Source organism: Lagopus leucura, unplaced genomic scaffold, assembly GCF_019238085.1.
Source record: "Lagopus leucura isolate 7727_CA_CO unplaced genomic scaffold, USGS_WTPT01 Super-Scaffold_73, whole genome shotgun sequence".
In the NCBI taxonomy this organism is placed as follows: Eukaryota; Metazoa; Chordata; class Aves; order Galliformes; family Phasianidae; genus Lagopus; species Lagopus leucura.
Window position 1 is genome coordinate 17,879,732 of NW_024962252.1, and position 20,239 is coordinate 17,899,970.

Here is a 20,239-nt window from a genome sequence, read left to right on the forward strand (position 1 = left end):
CATTTAATTCTCTTAGTATCATTCAAAAAGTCTCTAAATCTTTTGCTTTCATGGGATATCTTGATATTTTGCGAGCAGATCACAGTGCTGGTGAAAATTTACCTGAGTGTAGGAGTTTTTTCAAGCAATCCAGAATTTATTACTTATCTGTGTAAATAGGCAGCTTTGGAAAGGACTCAATTCATTCTGAAATCGTAGGGCTTTCCCTTAAAGGCCTCTCTTTCTGGGGATACTGTAATCTCAAGTGTCAGAAATGAGCACAGCACGAGTAAGTGGCTACTAGTTAGGAGAACACTGTAGAAGTTATAAAAGTAGGGGACAAGATGCTGGGTTATGGTTACCCATGCAACTTTTGATGTTCTTCTATACCCTATGATATCGTATTTGCTTAAACTGCTGTTGACTGGTTTGTAAAAGAGTTGAGTGGCGTCTTGGAAAACTGTGAGTTTTGTTCAGAAGAGAAACATGCTAGAAGTTTTCAGCTACATAGAAAATAATGATGTGAAATACAGTAAGGGAGACCAAGATTGCTATAGAAAACATCTAGGTAAGTAAAATGTTCAGAAGTATGGCTAAATTTGGGAATGTAGAGTCCTGTCACATAGTAACTTTTGTTTTTTCCATTTTTGAGCCAACCTTGTCACTGCTCCTGTGTACCTCCTTGTGTTTAAAGTCTATAAAGCAACTGAGTTTTGGCTGTGTCAATCCCTTGTCTGTACTTCCTTTCTTTTTTTCTGCATTATGATTGTTTGCACATTTGTCCTTAATGCAGTTTCTTTAAATAACTGTATGGGGAACTGCTGAGTCACAGCCTGAACCTCTGATTGATCACCTAAGGCGAGCCATGAGTCAGCCTGGGGAGCACAGGTGAAGGCAATTCTCCTGTGCTGCAGGAAGGGGTGGAGCCAGGCTCCCCCCCTCCTAGACCTACTTAGGAGCTGGCTACGAGAGAGGAAGGATCTTGTCTGGAGATCCCCTCTTCTGGTGTTTTTTGTAGGTGAGCCTAGCGTATGGGTAAGCCTTCCATTTATTATCTCTTATTATCTTAGTCTACTTTGCCTAACTCTCTTGTTCTTTTTGTGATTATGCATCTTAATATCCATTGTATATACAGTAACCCAGTCTCTTTAACAGCTTTGCACCTTGCTTAGTCTCCCTAGAAGGCTTTATCTTAAAATTGACTCTATATTTTGAAAGATGTCTTCAGAAATGCTTCTGATTTTGTTCATATGTTTGCCTTTCCTCTTAAATCACTCTTTTTTTTTTTTTTTTTTTTTTTTTTTTTTTTTTTTTTTCCTCTAGATGTCCTTTCCTTTGGTATTTCTAGCCACAGGCTAGAAACTCCTAATGTTTTTTCTGTGCTGTTTAATTTCAAAACAAGTGTCAAAAGAATCATCAACGAGTAACTTTTTAAAAGAAGTTATCTGTTAGTTCCTTGGTTTGATGAGCTTGGTCTGGCTTTCTCTGGTTTGGTTTCCTTGGTCTGGCTTGGCTCTGTAAGCTCCATCATTAGGGCATCTGGGGTCTTTTCTTCTTTGAAAAACACTTTCCAAACAGGTTGATTTTGTTGGTGGACTAGGAAACATATATTTTTGGATATCTTCCTTGATGAACAAGGTAATATATTTTACATTACAATAAGTAGTCCTGTGATACAAATTATCTCAAAAAGTCTCTTATTTCTGTTAAATGGTGTGTGTGTGTGTATATATATATATATTATATATATATTATATTTTTAACAGAATATATATATATTCTGTTAAATGATATTATATATAATACATATTATATATAAATTTCAATAGGTTAGAGTCCCATTTTTGGTGTTTTCTGACTTTGTTCAGGTACATTTTGTGATTCTTTTAAGTTGTCAAGGGTGACCTTTATTCTACAGAGGAAAGAAAAATTAATAGTTCTGATTTCTTCCCAGTAAAAGAGAACAAGAATTAAACAAAAAATACTGAGAGTAAGAAAATGTGGTGTTGATTTTGACTATGCCAAGAATATGTGAGATCAGAAAAATCTATAAAATCTTCATCCAACCTCTTACAATGAAAGATGTCAAAACAGCATCAACAAAATCCTTCATTTGAGGTTTGAACAAATGCTGTGGGATCAGCAGTGTGAAATAATGGCAAACACAATCCATTGTTCTTCAGAGGAAAGCATTAAACACAATACTGAGAGGTGAAAACAAGTAGACAACAGTACTTCTGATAATGGCAGGGGATTATAATGTGAGGTGCATACAAATAAAGCTAAGAAATGAAGCTGCTGCCAGAAGCTTACAGTTGTTCAGGCCTTAATATAAGGAAGAGGTTAGTTCAGACAGGGAGGGTATTTATTTTGTTCCACTTGTTGGTAGTGAGGTTATCTAGAGAACTGTGTCCAGTGTTGTGTGCTGAACCTCAGGAAGGATGTAAACAAATTGGAGAGCATCCATGAAAGCGCATTAGTAATTATGAGAGATTTATGAAACCTAAACAACAGGAAAAGGTTGAAGGAACTGCAGTGTTGGTTTTTTTTTTTTTTTTTAATTGAAAGTAGAGAAGAGAAAGGAGGAGCTAGAGACATTTTGTGGTATGTTAAAGGATTTTTATAATGATGCCTCTGATCAACTGTTCCCCGGGGTCCTTGAGAACAAGAAAAGAGGAAAGCAATTGGATTTGAAGGAAAGATGACTTAAGCAGGATATTAAGAAATCCTTTCTCATTGTGAAAATCTAGAAGAAGCTGCATTAAGGAGCTGGTGGAATTAGATTTCTTTAAGAACAGTTGAAACAAATATCTGCTGGGGGTGATCTAAGAATGTTTCAAAATATTCCAATGGCATAAGTGCTTTCCAGACTTCTGTTCTTATAATTTTTGATAATTCCTTCTATTTGTGGTTGTAATCTGTGCCTTTAAAGAATGTTATGATAATAATGTTCAAAAAGATCCTACCACATCTGAGCGTAAGAATGATTCGTTGAGATATTTTAGATGGCCAGTTTATCTTTGTGAAAATGCAACTTCAGTCTTTTTTGAACTATTATTCCTGTATTTCATAACAGGATGAACGTTTCAGGGAGGAGGAACTTGAAAGCAAGATCAACATCCCTGAGTGTCCTCAAAGATCAGAATTCTCTCTCCTACTCTCTCTATTTGCTAGGCAGCTCTCTGCATTGTGCTGTGAATGGAGCATGAATTTGTTTTAGAGGAGTGTTTCATCCATTCTCTGGATAAGGAATTGGCTAAATGGTTGCCCTCAGAGAATTGTGGTCAACAGCTCAATGTCTAAGTGGAAACCAGTGACAAGGGGTATTCCTTGAGGATCAGTGCTGGGACCAGTGTTGTTTAATATCATTGTAGGTGACATGGACAGTGGGATCGAGTTGCTCTTGGCAAGTTTGGAGACAACGCCAAGCTGAGTGGTGCAGTTAACACGCTAAAGGGAAGGGATACTACCCAAAGGGACCTGGACAGGCTTGAGAGATGGTTCCATGCCAACTTCATGAGGTTCAGCAAAGTCAAGTACAAGGTCCTGCATGTGGGTTGGGGCAATCCCAAGCCCAAACAGGTTGGGTGGAAGATGGTTTGAGAGCAGCCTTGATGAGGATTTGGGAGTGTTGGTTGATGAAGGGTTCAACATGAGCTGGCAGCGTGTGCTTACAGCACAGTATGCCAACCATATCCTCAGCTGCATCAAGACATGCATGACCAGAAGGTCACTCTGCTCTTGTGAGACCCCGCCTGAAGTACTGCATCCAGTTCTGAGGCCCCGATGCAAGAAAAGTATTGAGCTGTTGAAATGGGTCCAGGGGAGGGCTATGAAGTTAGAGGGCTGGCGCATCCCCCCCGAGTAGGGACAGACTGAGAGTTGGGGGTCTTCAGCCTGGAGAAGGGAAGATTGGGGGGGGGAACGGGACAGGGACACATTACAGTGGTCTTTCAGTACTTGAAGGAGGCCTGCAGGAAAGCTGGGGAGGGACTTTTTATAAGGACTTGTAGCATGTGGACAAGGGGAAACATTTAAACTGGAGGCAGGTAGATTTAGACTCTTTACTGTGAGGGTGGTGAGACACTGGAACAGGTTGCCCAGAGAGGTTGTGGATACCCCTTCCCTAGAGACATTCAAATCTGGGCTGGATGGGGCTCTGTGCAAGCTGGTCTAGAGGGAAGTGTCCCTGCCTCTTTGTGGGGGGTAGGGACTAGATGATCTTAAATGTCCCTTCTAACCCAAATCGTTCTACGATTCTACTGAAGAATGTGTATTGTCTCTGCAAGGGAGTTATGATGAGTACCTCTTCAAGCTGTCAGCTGTCAGAGGAGTGTTTTCTTTTCCTACTTTAGAGTGGTATCCCAAACTGGGAGCTACAAGCAAAGGAAAGTAAGGCACCACTACTGTTCTTTGTTTGTCTGTATTTAATAGCTATTCTGCAGCACAGTGGGTGATAAACTTACTTGATTTTTAAAAGGTTGTTTTCCTTTTGGGCTTGGATTCAGGGATATCTACTTTGGAAGAAATTTCCCCCCAAAAGAAGACAGAATTCAATTCAGTTGGAAAACCTCTTCAGTGCAATGACAGGATTTCTAAGCAGGAAAGGCAGTGTGCATATGTGCATAAAATTTTAGTCTGGAAACTTGGGGTTTTCATGGCTTTTCATCTCCTTTTGTGATTTTTGTGTGGAATACCTGCTGCTTGCTAAGAGCTGTTTGGACCTTTCTCACATTTATGTAGTAAACTGCATATATCCATGTTTCTACAATACAGTACTTCTGTCACCTATGTCAAACTGCATAAAAATAATCTGCGGATAAGGGAAGATGACAGCTACGAGCAACCTTTTTGTACAGAAGTATAAATCACTCTCTCTTTAGCATAAGACATTTAAGTTTAGAGGTGTAGAAACCATTTCCAGTTTGGCATAAATCTTCAAAATTAGTTAGCATTTTGTAAAAATCACTTGTTTATGGCACAAAATTATTATTTTCATACTGGCATGATTCAACATACTGCTTTGTCTCACATTGTTGTAAAATTCATGGCTTTTATTCACTGGAGGGAAGTTTATTGTCGTTGCAGTTGAGGTTATGACAATTATTATACGGTTTTAATTGGCAAGAGTGTCCTTTGAAAGCATGAGAAGCTGTTTTGTGTTTAAAGCTGAACAAGAAAATTCAATTCTAGATGAAAAGTGACTGAAATGAGGTATCTGCAAATCAGTTGCCTTAATGTCTGAAAATAGATTTTGCATTTTCTAAGCGTCTAAATATCTCTACTTACAGTACCTCCTAAACTGAAGGGATGTGAAGTGCAAATACGTATTATAAGGAAGCAGTAAAAAGTTTTGTGTTTAAATAATGGCTTTCAGTTTTAAAAGCAAAAATATAGCTATAGCAGAAGAAAATAAAACTGAAAATGCCTTGGAAAAAAGAAGTAAAACTGATAAAACAGATTGAACTTCTTTATATAGTGTACAAAGACCCAACCTTGCAAAGAAGCAAAAGTTGGCAGACAAGAAACCTCCAGAACTGTGAGACCTTGATCTTCTGGCAGTGACTCTGCATTCAGAATACATGCTTCTGGAAGTATTTTGTGCAGAGAAAACCTCTGTTATCACGAAACTCTTAAAAATCAAAGTTGGCAGTGCAGTATCATAATTGCAGACCGTTATTTCTATAGAGAGCTTGGTCAGTTTTTTGTAAGACTTAATGTCTCTTCTTGTTAGGAGCTAAATCCTGTGGTTTCTAACTGTGGAATGGTTCTGTGATAAATTCCTACAAGATTAGAGGGGCTGCTCTGGTACAGCACTTTATCAAATTAATACGATTACTATTGTTTCAGATAACGTATGGTATTATTTGCTTCGCTTCACTCCCCAACATTTCTTCCACTCTGAAGGAGAGCTGAGAAGTGCATTACATCAATTACAACATGGCATTCTCTGTAGTGTGGTGTATGGGATTTGTTTATCTCCTTGTTTTTCGATACTTAACCTCATGGCTCAAGAACCATTATGTGCTCAATTAACTTTGGTTTATATGCTCTCTGTGTTTTAAATCTGCAGCGTTTTTTCTCTAGAAAAATTACTTTACTACAAAACTGCAATCATTTTAGCCAGCACGGGCCACGGTGAGATCTGGGAGTTTATTACCTTATCATGGATCAAAAGAGAACATATGTAGCTACTGAATATAGCGTTGAAAGGGGACAGATTTGGTTATGGGAGACAGTCATACTTTAGATTCTTAATGGTTATGTCAAAAACCTGAATGTTTTCCTGGGAATTGCATGTTAAAGGCCCTCAAGAAATTCGTAAGTTTTAGTGCCTCTCATTTCTTTTGACCAAGGAACTGCTGAGAAATCAAACTACAGAGGAGTACCCTGTGTATTAAACTATTATTTTTTTTCCTTTTTTGATTACTGTGGATGAAATTTCTTGCAAGGTACTCGGACTAGGAACCTGTAAGCATAAATTTTTTCCCAGCAATTTTTGCTATTTGTCTTACTCAACTATGACTAATGTTTCAGTGAGATAGTCATTACATGAAAGGTAAATGTAAATCTAAAAATGAACATTATTTTGAAATCTGCAGTTCATTATTCATTTAAATTTTTGACACATCAAAAGACATTTTCTGCATGTGCACATAGAACTTTGGGTATAATTAGAAGCACTCTAAGTGCAGCGCTGAAAGACACTCCTGTTGAGAAATCATTCCTTCGAACATTTTTATTTTCCTCTATCCTACTGTGTACAAAGTTATGGGGGTGGAGAAACAAAAAAAAACACCACCAAGGATTATCAGTACTCAAGCAAAGTAGCCTTCCAACTAAGAACAGACCAATCCCAGCTGGAGTTAAAAGGTATTTCAGCATCCAATCTTTAATCAGACATCTAGGTAAGGAAAGCAACAGCAAGAAAAACACAACATAAATCCCTCCGAACTTTCTTTTTCCTTTCTTTGAAAAATAAGGGTACTTAGACCAGGGGAGTCAAGATTGTGTATAATGAAGTGATTTTTTTTTTTTTTTTTTAAAAAGTGAGGAAGAGGTTTGTAGGTGACAAACGCACTATTGACACAAACATCAGGATTTCTCCAGAATACAAACTGTTCACAGTTTATTCTTCCAGTGTTGTGTGAAACTGGATATATGTATTTTGAATATGTGAAATGAAAGGGATTGCATCAAAGAAATTCCTGAGTTAAACAGTCAAGTCTTATTCTTAAATTCAAATGTATTTTCAAGGTTATTAATGTTGATAAATAGCAAGGGCCAAGCTCTTACTCAACCAACTTCTATCTCTGATTCTTTCTGATCATGAGAGATATTTTGCCTTGCAAGACAGGGATCAAAATGCTGTTCAGATTCTGCTGTTCCATTATAAAATATAGTGTTACTGACAATGAACATTCAAGACATGCCTCTTTGAGAAGCAGCCAGATGATATGAAGACTATTTTTCCCCACTTTAGACTTTCCTGGGGTTCCTCATAATATCCTAGAAGTGACCTGCCTCTGCAGTTTTGTAAGAAGCAATATGTGTAGCTAAGCACTTGCAAACATCTTTTCTCAGTGAGGAAGTGGTAAACCTCCACGAGCTCTGCTATTTAGATGACAGTCATTTGAGAAATCATGTTTGTGTTGTTATTACCATAGTCATACCCAGATCTATGGAAAACTTAACTGATCCATTTTGAGATAATTAGATAACCATACAATTTCCCCAGAAGAACATGGGGAAATTAAAAGCACAAGAAAAGGTCAGGAAGAAAGTAGTAAATGAGACATAATTATAGTTAAGCTGCAACTCTGGAACTTATCATGTTGGTCTTCAAAAAGAGCTGTTGTAGCAGTATGCAGGACATTATGTGCTCTCACATACCAGTTTAAATCTTGTAGTCTTATCTACATGCTTTTTAGAGGGATCATACCTTTTAAGCATATACAGCAATGAGTTTTTTAAAATGAAAAAAAGCATTAATTCTTTTGAAAATTTTTTTGTTTTATGTGAAATTTTGAAGACTGTGGAATACTTTACATGCTAATGGGACATGCATATGTATAGGAAGTCATTTCTAATTCTAAACAAATAGGCACTTGAAAATGTCAAGTATTAATGCTTATGTACAAGCATTTAGTGATGGTAAGAAGGATGTTTTGTGCTGCCAACGTCCTATGTATTAAAGTTGACTTGTGGATCCTTGAGGACTGATTAGCCTTAGAAAAATTTTCACAGTAGCAGAATGTACATATAATTACTTACAGATTTATTTGAAAATCAGCTCAAATAGTGGAACTCTTCCCAGAATGATTTATTTTTTGAAAATAAATATCTTCAGGTTCTCCTTGTCCAAAACTACAGTGGTGACAAAACAGGTTTCTGAGCATAAAAGCATATCTACAGTAACCCAATAGAATAGAAGATTACATGTTCAGCATTGAACTTCAATGGAAGGCTGACACTGTGGGAATGGGTTTTCATATTCATGTGAAAGCATGGGCTGCTGTAAAAATAGCAAACAAGTTAATCTGTGCATACCTGGCCTGTGGAGTCTGCTGTAATGGAGAAACATAACAAAATCTATTAGCAACTCTACCTAGAAACATAAAGTAACTTAGCAAGTATTTTTCCCTCCCTCATATTTGTGAGAAAGATGAACTGAAAGCTTTATTCACAGAGTCACAGATTTTTGAACTCAAATTTGTTTCTGTCAGACATGAAATCTTCTTTACTACATAACCTAGAGCAAACATGCCTTATCTGCTAATGGCTGCTGTGGGGCAAGTTATTTCTCACTACTTTCAAAGAGGTTGTTACTGAGCCTGTTATCTTTGGTTGAATGAGTAAGCACATCACTCGTGAACAACAAAGGAAAGAGTAGAAAAAATAAACCTCAATGCCAATGAAACTATTTAGTAGGGACCCTATCTTGTGTTTTCTGCTTCCCATTCTTGCTCTCTGCCAACAGACATTTCTTTTATTTTTGTCTAGGCTTGTTCGAGCATCACTTCTTAGTACTATTGATTTTCATTGCCCTAAATATGCTGCTTCTGCTAAAGAATTGGCTGTCAATGGCAGAATGAGGATAATTATGTCCTACTCCCAAGGGTTGTTTTAAAACAGTGGAGATGTGGAAGTTTCTTCTTTTTCCCTTTTCCTTTTATTCTGCTGGAAACTTTCTAAACCAAGTGTGTCCATCCCTAGAGGGAACGTTTCTCAAAAAATAGTAATATGGATAATTCATCAAGTTGAAATAGAATAGCATAACAAACGTGGGGGAAGAATATACTGTAACAGTGCAGGAAAAGCAGTGACATGGCGACATTATTCATATAGACAGACACTAGTGAGATGGAAGTTTAAAACGCTGTCTCTTGCCGCAGGCATGATTTAGTTTGCTGTTCAGTACAGTTTTCCAGTGTTTTTGCTTTTGTTGTTGCTGAAAAACAATAGAAAAAATAACCATTAGAAACATGGAATAAAAAGATAAATGTATTATTTTCTCTGAGAATCTTATGAGGCCTCAACTGGAACAAGATCAGTCAGACTGTACCTTACTATTCACCTTTCTGTTGCAATTGTGGTTTATTTGAGTGGTGATGGTATTCTGCAAGGATAGTTGTGCACATGTGTAGGCTTTAGTGAGTTAATTTCTTCATTCTTTCGGGTGCTTAGATCCCAACTTTGCTCTTACTTTGACACCCATGGTGCTATACTATCGTTCTCTTATTTCCTTGTTTTCTAGTGATATGTTTTTCAGATCCTGCGTCAGGTTTCTTTTAATGTATAGTCTAGTAATTCTCCCAGAAGAAAGATTTTTCTGCTTGCTTTTATAATTTTCATTCATGCTGTGTGAGAAATGTGATAAGAATAAATGGGCAAAGTCTTTCCATACTGCTTCCCTGTCCCTTACTTATCTTCCTACAATTATGTAGCTGTAGATATTTATGGATGCCATAAGCATGGCTAGCATCTTGCTATTTTCATTTTTTCTCTTCTAGATAAATGATGATAAACCTCTGAACACTCTTACTGTGTTTCTTCTTCATCTCATGGCCTTAGAATTTCACAGAATCATAGAATAGTAAAGGTTGGCAGTCAACTCTAGAGATCATCTGGTTTAACCCCCTGCTCAAGAAGGAACGCTAGGAGCAGGTTGCTCAGGACCGTGTCCAGGCGGCATTTGAAGATCTTCACAGAGAACATTCCACAATCTCTCTGGGCAATCTGTGCCAGTGCTTCCTGATATTTCTATGGGGCATCTTTTGTTCCAGTTTGTACCCATCTCCTCTGAAGACAATATATTAAATTTAGACGTGAGTGTAAGTTTATATTTAAACCCTTTCAAAAAGCTGCATATTTGAATCTCTCTGCTTCTATTACCACCAATGTTCTTTAACCTTCTTTTTACTTTTCCATTTTGCTAGGGAGCTTAGAGGTTTTACCCTTCCTATCTTTTGGTGCTTCATGATGACTTCCACTATTTTTTTGGGGAGATATAGAGAAGGAGGGAAGGAAACCAGAAAACAATACTTTTCAGTTCTGATTGACTGCACCTCCTATCCAAATGACTTGAGAGCCCAGAAATAAGATAAAAATACAGAAAGCTCTGTTATTTCTGTAGAGATTTGTTTTCCATTTGATCAGGCTGAGATCAATTGGGGTGAGCAAAAGGTGTTTGAGAAGTAAAATAAAAGTTAAACCATAGTTTCATGTGAGCTTTTTTCCACGAAGATTTATTTTCTTTCATGTTATGAAGAACCAGTAGTGCTATCAACTATAAAAGATTAGATTGGTACAATGTGCTAGGGTTTATAGGATCAGGCAGGGCATGGTGAGGGTTTTCTGGTTTTATTTTACCTTTATAAATTCATAGTATTAGTTTTCTGTTCTTGGCTTGAGCAATATGGGCTCATAGCTTCCACTGCATTCTTTCTGCAGCCTACTTTTCACCACCATTCTCCTGATTCCAATCTACCACCTTCAAACAAAAGATGAGTTCCCAAAAGTCTCTTAGAAGAGTCTTTGAAAGTAGTAGGAAGTAAACCAAGAGAGTATTAAAGGAGCTATTCCAGTGGGCTGGCTTCTACTGAAGATTTGAAAACTAGAACAATTTAAACTCAATATACATGGAATTTTGGATTCTGGACACAGAAGCTTCAAGAAAGTGTAGTTTGGTAACAACACATTATGTGACATGGCATGATGTTATTCCTAACATCAGCTCTGTACGTTTTGCTTACAAAGGTAACACAACAATAATAACTATGAAGGAAGAAAGGATGAGAGGCACCATATGTTCCTATCATACTAGTGTGGAAAGTAGAGACTGGAATGACATATTTCCAGCAATAACGTGGGGTCATGCAGACAAATGATGTGTTGGTGAGGGGAGAATATTTATCTCTTCATATGGGAAAGGTTACTGGATCTAGTATCTAGGAGATCTTAAGAGATTAATACCATCTGAGATTAATAACATCTAAGAGATTAATACCTACTGATCCACTGGAATCAAATCTGTTGGCCATGGGGACTGAGGTGATACCTCCTGGCCCAGTCCAGAAGGACCAGGCTGCTGCCATTCCCATCTTTTGTAAAAACAGCTTGTTTGAGTAAAGGGAACAGAATGGAACTAATTTTGTTGTTTCTGTCTATAACAGCAATCACAAATGCATCATGCGATACCAATCTATGATGATAGAATTCAATGGGGAAATGGGAAATATCTGACTTGTTTTTCATGAAGCTTTCTTTCCATGAAATGTAAGTGATCACTTCACGTGAGCCTACTAATTAAGGAAATGGCTTAATGGCACTCTAAATCAGAAGGAACCTGTGCCTGTATATAAGTATTCTTTTCTCAGACATTTACAAAGCCATACTAGTAACACCTCACAATGACCCCCTGAGATGCTTTCATCTCAGTTTGACAGAACTGGGAACAGGGAAAATAATGTAAAGGAGTGGAGAAAAGAGCACAGTAGAACTCATGAAATGCTCTGCCTCCCTGTTCATTTTTCTAGGAAAATGACCTTCCCTGTGTCCTTTAAGGCAATCCACAGCGGTTTTACTTGTATCTTTAATGTTTCATTCAACATAGTATAAGACCATGAATAATGAAGTTTACACTGCACAAAGAGGGCAGCTATTGATTTACACATGAGCTATGTCTCATTTATTAATCTGTAAATCCTATGCAAATATATGCATGATAAGAAATTAAATCAATTCCTGTCATTTATTAAGTTTGCATGCTTTTACAAGTATAAATTTGACATTAATACCAGTTTACAGGAATGTTATTGCTGAGAAAGCAATGACTTTACACTGGTGTGCAAATCACTCGTGCTGAAAGAAAGCTTTTGAAAACTGTATATAACCTGAACATACTGTCCCCCGAGTTTCATTTTACAGACAGTCCTAGATCTATTTTTTATACAGATTATTCCAGAATTGAACTTTAATTGCTTGCTTTTCCTTTTTTTTTAAATGGTGTGATTTTTGAGTCATGGATCTGAAGCATAAAACTGAGGGTGAGAAACATAGAAATGAGGCAAGCAGGTTATTACTTCTCAAATGAGCTATCATTAAAGTCCGACTGTGCTTTCAGCCCATCTAACTGAGAAGTAGTGGTGTTAGCTCCAGCTGGATGTCTGAATCCTAAACTAAAATATTCAGTAGTGCTGTTACCATGTGAAGTTTGCAAATGACACAATTCCAGTAACAACCTCCTCACATTAAGCATGAAGGTGACTCACATATTCATAGTTCAACTCAGGAGCTGGTCTCCTGCAACTGCAGTGTGAAGTGAGGCATACTGGAGCACCCTGCTATTTGATATAGGAATAAGTTTTGCTTCACCTTCTGGGGCCTGATAGTTTTCAGGATTTCTCCAGAGTTGTGCAGTTCTCTGGACTAAAAATTGTGGCTTGGTGTTTGAGAGGATACATTCAAGACTTGACTTCTCCCAGGTGAGAAGGTTGACTCAACAGAAAATTACTTACATATGTGCAGCAAGGGAGAGGAACAAAATGTCCTCTTTTTGCAAACAGTAAAAGACAAACAGCCTTTAGAAAGATGAGTGGACAAAGGACAGAACTTCCAGAAGTTCTGAAACTCAAGAACCATGCAGAACAATAGAAGGCAGAGACAGGCTTTTCACAGCAGTATGTGGCAAGAGAATGAGAGATTGGAGGCATAGGATAGAAGAAAAGCAGATTAGGAATAAATAAATAAATAAACACGTTAATAATGAAAAAGTAAATAAAAGGAAAATATCTCTATGAGGACAGCTCTGTAACAGACTGGGTTGGTCAGAGATAGTATGCTCTGTGTCCTTGGAGATTTTCAAGACCCAACTGGATGAAGCCTTGAGAAAGTCCAGAGCTGAGATTGCTTAGAGCAGACTGGAGATCTCTTGATGTCACTCCAAACCTTAATTATCCTATGACAATTCTACCTGCTAGAATATCCTATCAGGGACAACCATACAAAGCGTTCACTTGTATGAAATGCCTGAAAAGGTTTATGTGCTGAAAAGAAAATCCTATATCTAGATCTCATGCCTTGGTGGCAAGAACAAATATAATGAGAGAAAGTGAAAAATAATCTTCATTTTGAGACCTTATGTACAGTTTCTAACTGGAAAATGGGAAGAGTTAACAGGATTGGGAAGGAGACATGCATCCATTAACTTAATCCAGGTATAAAATCCTTCAGATAAAACTGCGGAGACCCTGCACATACAGTTTGGGAAGCACTGCCTGTTGGTAGTGGGAGGTGAATAATTATACAGAAATTATATGAGGAGAGTTCATGGAATTCTTCCTTGCTCTTTCCCAGGTAACTTTCCCAGGTAACTTGTGCATTTCAGTGGTATCAGAATGCCTAATGATTTCTTGATACAGGTGGGATACTGGGAATCAGAAGCCTATGTCTGAGTAATAACTTCATTATTTTGGCAGTAGTAATTATAGTATTTTTCTTATTTGGATGTTAAATATGAAAACACATTTTCCATATTTTAATACATTTGAATTCAAGCAGGGTCTGATATACGTATTGTTGTGTGAAAAAAGTAATGTTTTCTTCCAGACAGTCATCTGTAATTGAACATCTACTAAAGAAATACATTGAGTCACAGTGATAGAAACAGCTAAAGCACATTTGTTCTTGAGAAATGTATGATCTTATTTCCTTAAGATATATTTTCTTTCATTTTTTGAATTGTATTTCTACTTTTGCCATCTTTACGTATCTTGAAACTGAAGAAATGCTGACCTTGAGATTGTGCTCTGGGATTTATTTTGCACTACTGCGAGGTGGAAATGTCACAAGAAAAGAAAAATCCCTGTTCTCAAGGAATACATTTTTAAAGCACAGCCTTGAAGACTCCAGGGGTTAAGACATGCATCCAGCATGAACATCTGCAGGTTTGAATCAGCTGTCCCTAATGTTATGACCCCATTATAGCTCTATAGCAAATAGCTCTGCGCACTGAGCTAGTTGTGGGTTAGTTAAAATCAACCTCTTTCTGCTTACAGTCCCATTTCAAAAATTCCTTCAAAAGTTTTTGCAGTGAATACATTTGCACCTGTCAGCTCACAGGAACCTATCACTGTCTTCTAGGAGCAAAAACATTGAAAGTAAGCGTTGATGGAGTTTTATGACTCATTGAAGTCTAGAGCTATGTGAAGCTGGCTTTAATTTCTAAAAATCAATAATTCTTCTAAGCACTGTGTCTCTCTGATAAGTGTTCTTACTTTACTGGAGAAGTAAATGTACTCAGTGTAAAAACTGAAAATAGGTTTTCATTCAAGCTTAGGCTGAAGTAGTGTTTCTGCACGTAGTTCTGCTAACAAAGCTCTATCAGGAAGAGCAGTTGTGTAACACATGAAAGGCATCCAAGTCTGCTGCAATGGAAGTGAAAGATGAACCCAGCCAGGATTTGGCAGAGAGGAATCAGGATTTCAAAATAAAAATGAAAACTTTCAGGGGTTGAATCACATCATGCCATGAAATTTGTTTATTTTTTGTCCTCTCTTTTATTGTGATATATGAAACCCATTTTATTTCACAGTCACTTGATGGTATATGAGTCACCACACAATTTCCTTCACATTGGAAGTCTTCTGTTTCAGTCAGAGAAAAGTAGTAGCAATTTTTCTCCATGTTTGTATTGTCCTGCTTAGAACATTTTGGAAAGCTACAAAATGTTTTGGATTATATGCCTTGAATGTAAAGTTTTCCTGTTTTTTTCAGATACTGTCAGCTTTTCAGGTAAATTCTGTTAAAGAAAACAAAAGCAAGCCACATAATCAGTGTTCTAGCCTCTCTGTCACAATCAGAAACAAATATGTAGGTATTTTAATTTCACATTTCAGAAGTCTGCTTTTGCACTGTTTATTCCTCAGCTGGAGAAATGTAGCACGTTCTCAGCATGTTTCACTTCTGCATTCTCATAATTAACCTTCTTGTGGGCTGTGCTCAGAGGGTGGCTGCATCCTTGACTATATACATAGAACCCTCTGTTACACTTTCAATAAGCCATCCATCTTTGATACCAAGATGAGATTCTCAGTTTGCCATGCTGTCAGTATTTACTTCTAGTCTACCAATTGCTTTAATGCTGTTGATTGATTTACTACTGTTTCTTCATTACCAGAGAAGCGATAAAGGATCACATGGGTACACTGTACAAGTGAGTTGTGCTTCTCCTGTAGCATCACCTCCTGGCACCACAGAGGATCTCAGCAGTTCTGCAGCATTCAGTGTTCGTGCATCTGGTAATTAGAACAAGAGTCATGCTAATAACAAGACCTGGTGATGTGACAAGAAAGCATCACTTTCCTGAGGTGTCTGTGAATTTGTTAGGATGTGTTTAAAATCTTCAAATCAGTTGACATGAACTAATTAAAGAAACAATGAAAGCAGAATGAAGCCAAGTAATACATGTATTGTTTCTTTTTTTTTTTTTTTTTTTTTTTTTAAATGATGTTTGACTTCAAGTAATTTCCAGAAGTCAGGAGAGGAACAATGCTGCTATTGCAAGAGAGAACTTTTGTTTACTGCAGGAAAAGTGATAAAGGGTTTTGAACAGAGTCCTGTGAAAATGTGATTGCAAAGGGGTCATGGAAATTCAGAACCTGCTGAAAGAGTCAGGAGATATAGTTGGTTTGGTGAAGAGTTAATTTCATTACTCTGTTAATCTTATTCCTGAGCTTGTTTAAAAGAAACCGATTTGCAAATGACTTTGGATTCAGCAGGAAGATAATTTTATGGGGCACTTGGACTTGGAAGTAGGCGTTTTGCAGATTAAAGCATATGGTGTTTGAATCCTCCCTGTCTGTCATCAGGAACAGATGATGCCAGCCCACTCAAGCCTTTAGGCACTGTAGTGGTTTGTAGAGTTTCTTCCTATAAGTAATAAACTTCCAGAAGAACTCACAAAAAGAAGCCAGCAGCTGTAAAAAAAAAAAAAAAAAAAATCTTGTTACTGAATCATGAAGAGACCAATAACTCGCTACAATACTCAGCAGCCTTTAATGGCCACTAATCCTTGACAACTTTGACCAAGATTAACCATTTTTCTCAGGGGCCTTTGAAAGACATAGTTAAGACCTATGTATAATTTTGTGTAGACCAAATACCAAAGATAATTCCTTGAAGAATTGAGAAACCAGGTAGAAAACAGATGTTTGTCCCTTCAAAATCTCCAGACTGGGTAATACTCACAGCCTTTAAAGGATTTTGTGTCAGTTTCCCATTCGTTGCCAGAAGGAGCAATTTTAGTCATAGGAATTCTTAATGGAACCTCCAAATCTGGTCATTCAGCACCATATTTCACTATTGGTCAGATAGTATTTTTACCAGCAGTTAACAACAAAAAAAATTCTTCACAGTCAAGTTTTTGCTGTAACATCAGATCTTTCTTCCACTGAATTTAGAGGAAGCATATATTTAGCACTGGAGGTACCTTGACTTCTCAGATGTGGGATTGCTAAACAGATTTATTCTTACTCATAATCTTTGTAAAAACTGACAAAACATGATATGTTGGGTAATTTATTTTGCAGTTCTGCACACTCTGTTTTGGTACCTTTAGGTCAGTGTAACATGCACATGATGGAAAGTTTCTGCTTCTGTGTTCCTCAAATAAAAGCGGAGTGTTGAGATGCATTAAGTGTCTCTGAATTCAGTAAAGGAGCATGTTTTATGGATGTGCCTACTGCATCATTTATCAATGAAGAATTCCAAATCCTGTGTGAATTTTAGTATATCTCACTTAAAGCAGGAGGAATTTGTTTACTTCTTATATAGATGTTTAATCACAGTAAGCCCATTACAGGAGTTTTTCTGTCTTTTCTAGTTAGCTAAATCTTACCATTATCACTGAGAACCCTTAGAACTGCAACTAAAACTGTGTTGGTGTATTGTGTTAAAGCAATTGGAGAATTGATTCCATCCATATCCACTAATTTTTAAAATCAGGAAGTATTATTTATGGTCTATATTATATGCCTGGAAAAAAAAAATGGTTCTATAATTTTCTTCAATGCTTCTTTTGGTAACGCTGTAATAAGAGGAGACACTGAGATTGTGATTTAACAGGGAATACTACAGGTGTTGGAAAAGTTACACATTCTTTTCCTTGATTCCTATGGAACTTACAGATGTCTAGAGAAATTATCTAGATGTTGTATTGCAGTTGTTATTAGCCATATCAGATAGTGGTAACAGGATGAGAAATACAATTATCCAAAAGCAAAGAGCTATGCAGTTCCTGCACTAAACTCTAAGAATTCATCAGTTTCCTTTATCAATTATATATTAAATATTAAAGAACATCCAAGTTCTATTATCCAAGTAAGGTTTTATTATTTTTAAACTGCTCTTATGCTCTTTGTCTTGAAAACTAAAGAACAAATGCAAAATGCAAGAAAGCTTTTTGTGTAAGGTTAAAAAAGACTTTTTTGTTACTCACCTGTATGTTATCATGAATACATCAGGACTGAATTGCAGTGGAAAGTCTTCTTGGAAGTAAATCATTTTTGCCTTGATTTTCCTTCTTGTGCCTGCTAAAATCAGAGTCTGAATAACAAAGACACCATACATGACATCTCATTCATTATAGCTCCTGCTAAATCATACAAGATGTATGATTGTATACGTATGCAGTTCTTTACTGATTTTAACTTGTATTTACTGGTCTGAAGTCTTTTACTCTGAGGAAATCTTTGTCAGAAAATATTGCTCTATTTGGTTAAACTCTGCTTGTGATTCACCAAGCACCTTGTACACTGTGCTTTCAAGCATGCAAGAGGTGGATATAGTGGGTTCTAACCTTCTGTATGTTTGTTTTATTAAGACAGGCCAGCAGTACTCAGCTAACCAAGATGTCAACACTGTGGAGTTGTAGATCATATTTGATAATCTAGAAGGATACACTGCTGCCATGGTAGTTTTCCATATGTGCACGCACACCTGGTAGGTGCAAAGTAAACACCTCATTACACAATACTGAATAAGTAACCTCCGTGGCAAAAGCTCTTGGACATTTTTCTCTGCCAGTTCTCTCCCATTTTTCTCATCCCAGTTCCCTGGGAAGCCAAGACTCGTTTTATTTTAGCCATATGGTAGCAAAATATTCCCCATTCAGCACTGATTACAACTTTCAATTTTCTTTCTTTCCTACTCCACATCATTTTTACATGATCAGCATCTACTGCTTGATTAAAAAATGCTGTGGTATCTTAGATATCACTGTGTGGTTACTGGTGACAAGTGCTGCTTATTCAGTAAATTATCACTGTAAGTTAATTGATTACACTGCTCATCATTCATTGAAGTTTGTGGTGAAGTTTTTAGTTACCAAGGAAACAAGCTGTGGCAAAGGAAGAATTAAATCATAGTGTAAATATTGCCTTTAATGAGAAAGAGGTAAATCTATTTTCCAATTTTGTAACAAAACTGACAGAATAGGAGCAGTTACATAATTATTGTCAAATATTGTGTTTCTACATTGGAGAAAGTAGCCATCCTATGTTTTTTCCATTGTGTAAAATAGATGTTATGGAAAAATGTATTATTTGCCTCCTTCATTGGTTTCCCTGACGTTTCTTGCAAATGACATTGCTAATAAATATGAGAAAGGGGGACAGAGTCAAGCAAAAGCAAATGGTGTCTATGAAATTATTTGGTCATTTTGCATCTCAAAGAGAGAGATTCTCCATTTAAGTGAGATTGGATTTTGGATTCTCTTTGTTGTTTTGAGTTTTTCTGCAGCATGGTGCATCTGAAAAGAATATCTTATTTAAAAAATGTCATGGAGTGTCAGTACACAATCTGGCATAAGTATCTCCCAATTAAAATAAACAGAACCCTTTGGTAGAAGGAGAAGAAATTAAAAGAGGAACAACTTTGAAAATGAAATGAAATGCCACTTTTAAGCAGTCAGATATTAATGTACTTTAAATTAGTAACCTGAAATTAATGGTCTGCTAAGGGAAATAAAGTAATTTCAGAGCCCAGATCATTTTTTGGTCATATTAATAGTGTCACATGGTCATGGACCATTCCCTTATCTAATATAGTAACATTCTTTCAATATGGAACACATTTGCCTTTTTAATTATTTGACTGTTAAAAAAAAATTACAGTTTTATTCCCAGTGGATGGTTAACAATTTGTAGTTTAAGCTGTGCTTCATTAGAATTGGGTAAATGTGACCTTGACATACTTCTTACAGCATCCTCAAATCTAATCACAGAAGAAGGAGTTAATGGGTGCGACTGGCTGCATGAACTCTCCAGCCTCTCCCAGGACTTCCCAATAAGCAGATGATTTTTTGCATCTCTGTGCCTGCAATAAAGAGAAGGGCAATAAGAAAATAAGGTAAGCATGTTTTCAAAACTCTAGCCATATCTACTTTGTGACAGAATAAACAAAGCACCATAACCAAAACAAACCAGTGACCGTGCTTCAGCTGCATCTGATTGCCAGCCACGGCCAGGAAGGACTGTCTGAGGTGGTACAGTGAGAGTCACCCTTGTTCATCTCACAATGGCAGCATATATGGATTTGGGGATGTGTCATCAGTTTTTCAGACCTGTCATTATGAAGGTATTTCTCCCAAGAATGTTCCCAGTTTTATCTGCACTGACAGCTGCTCACTTTCCTCCCCCCCTTTCGGCCCGGGGGGGGACCCCGGGGGGGGGGGGGGGGGGGGGGGGGGGGGGGGGGGGGG

At 37.2% G+C, this 20,239-nt stretch overlaps 1 long non-coding RNA gene across 3 annotated transcripts in view; it reads left to right on the forward strand.

Annotated features, from left to right (window-relative positions):
• Nucleotides 1–970: 970 nt before the first annotated feature.
• The window catches only part of LOC122194291, a 21,510-nt gene continuing 2,241 nt past the window's right edge, over nt 971–20,239 (forward strand). The window contains exons 1-4 of one of the 3 annotated variants that reach the window (XR_006183090.1): nt 971–997; nt 15,659–15,779; nt 18,362–18,480; nt 19,742–19,887. This is a non-coding gene — a long non-coding RNA (uncharacterized LOC122194291). Of the gene's footprint in view, nt 1,015–11,712; nt 11,758–15,658; nt 15,780–18,361; nt 18,481–19,741; nt 19,888–20,239 lie in introns of those variants that run through there. The other 2 variants (XR_006183091.1, XR_006183089.1) reach the window with 2 other exon arrangements.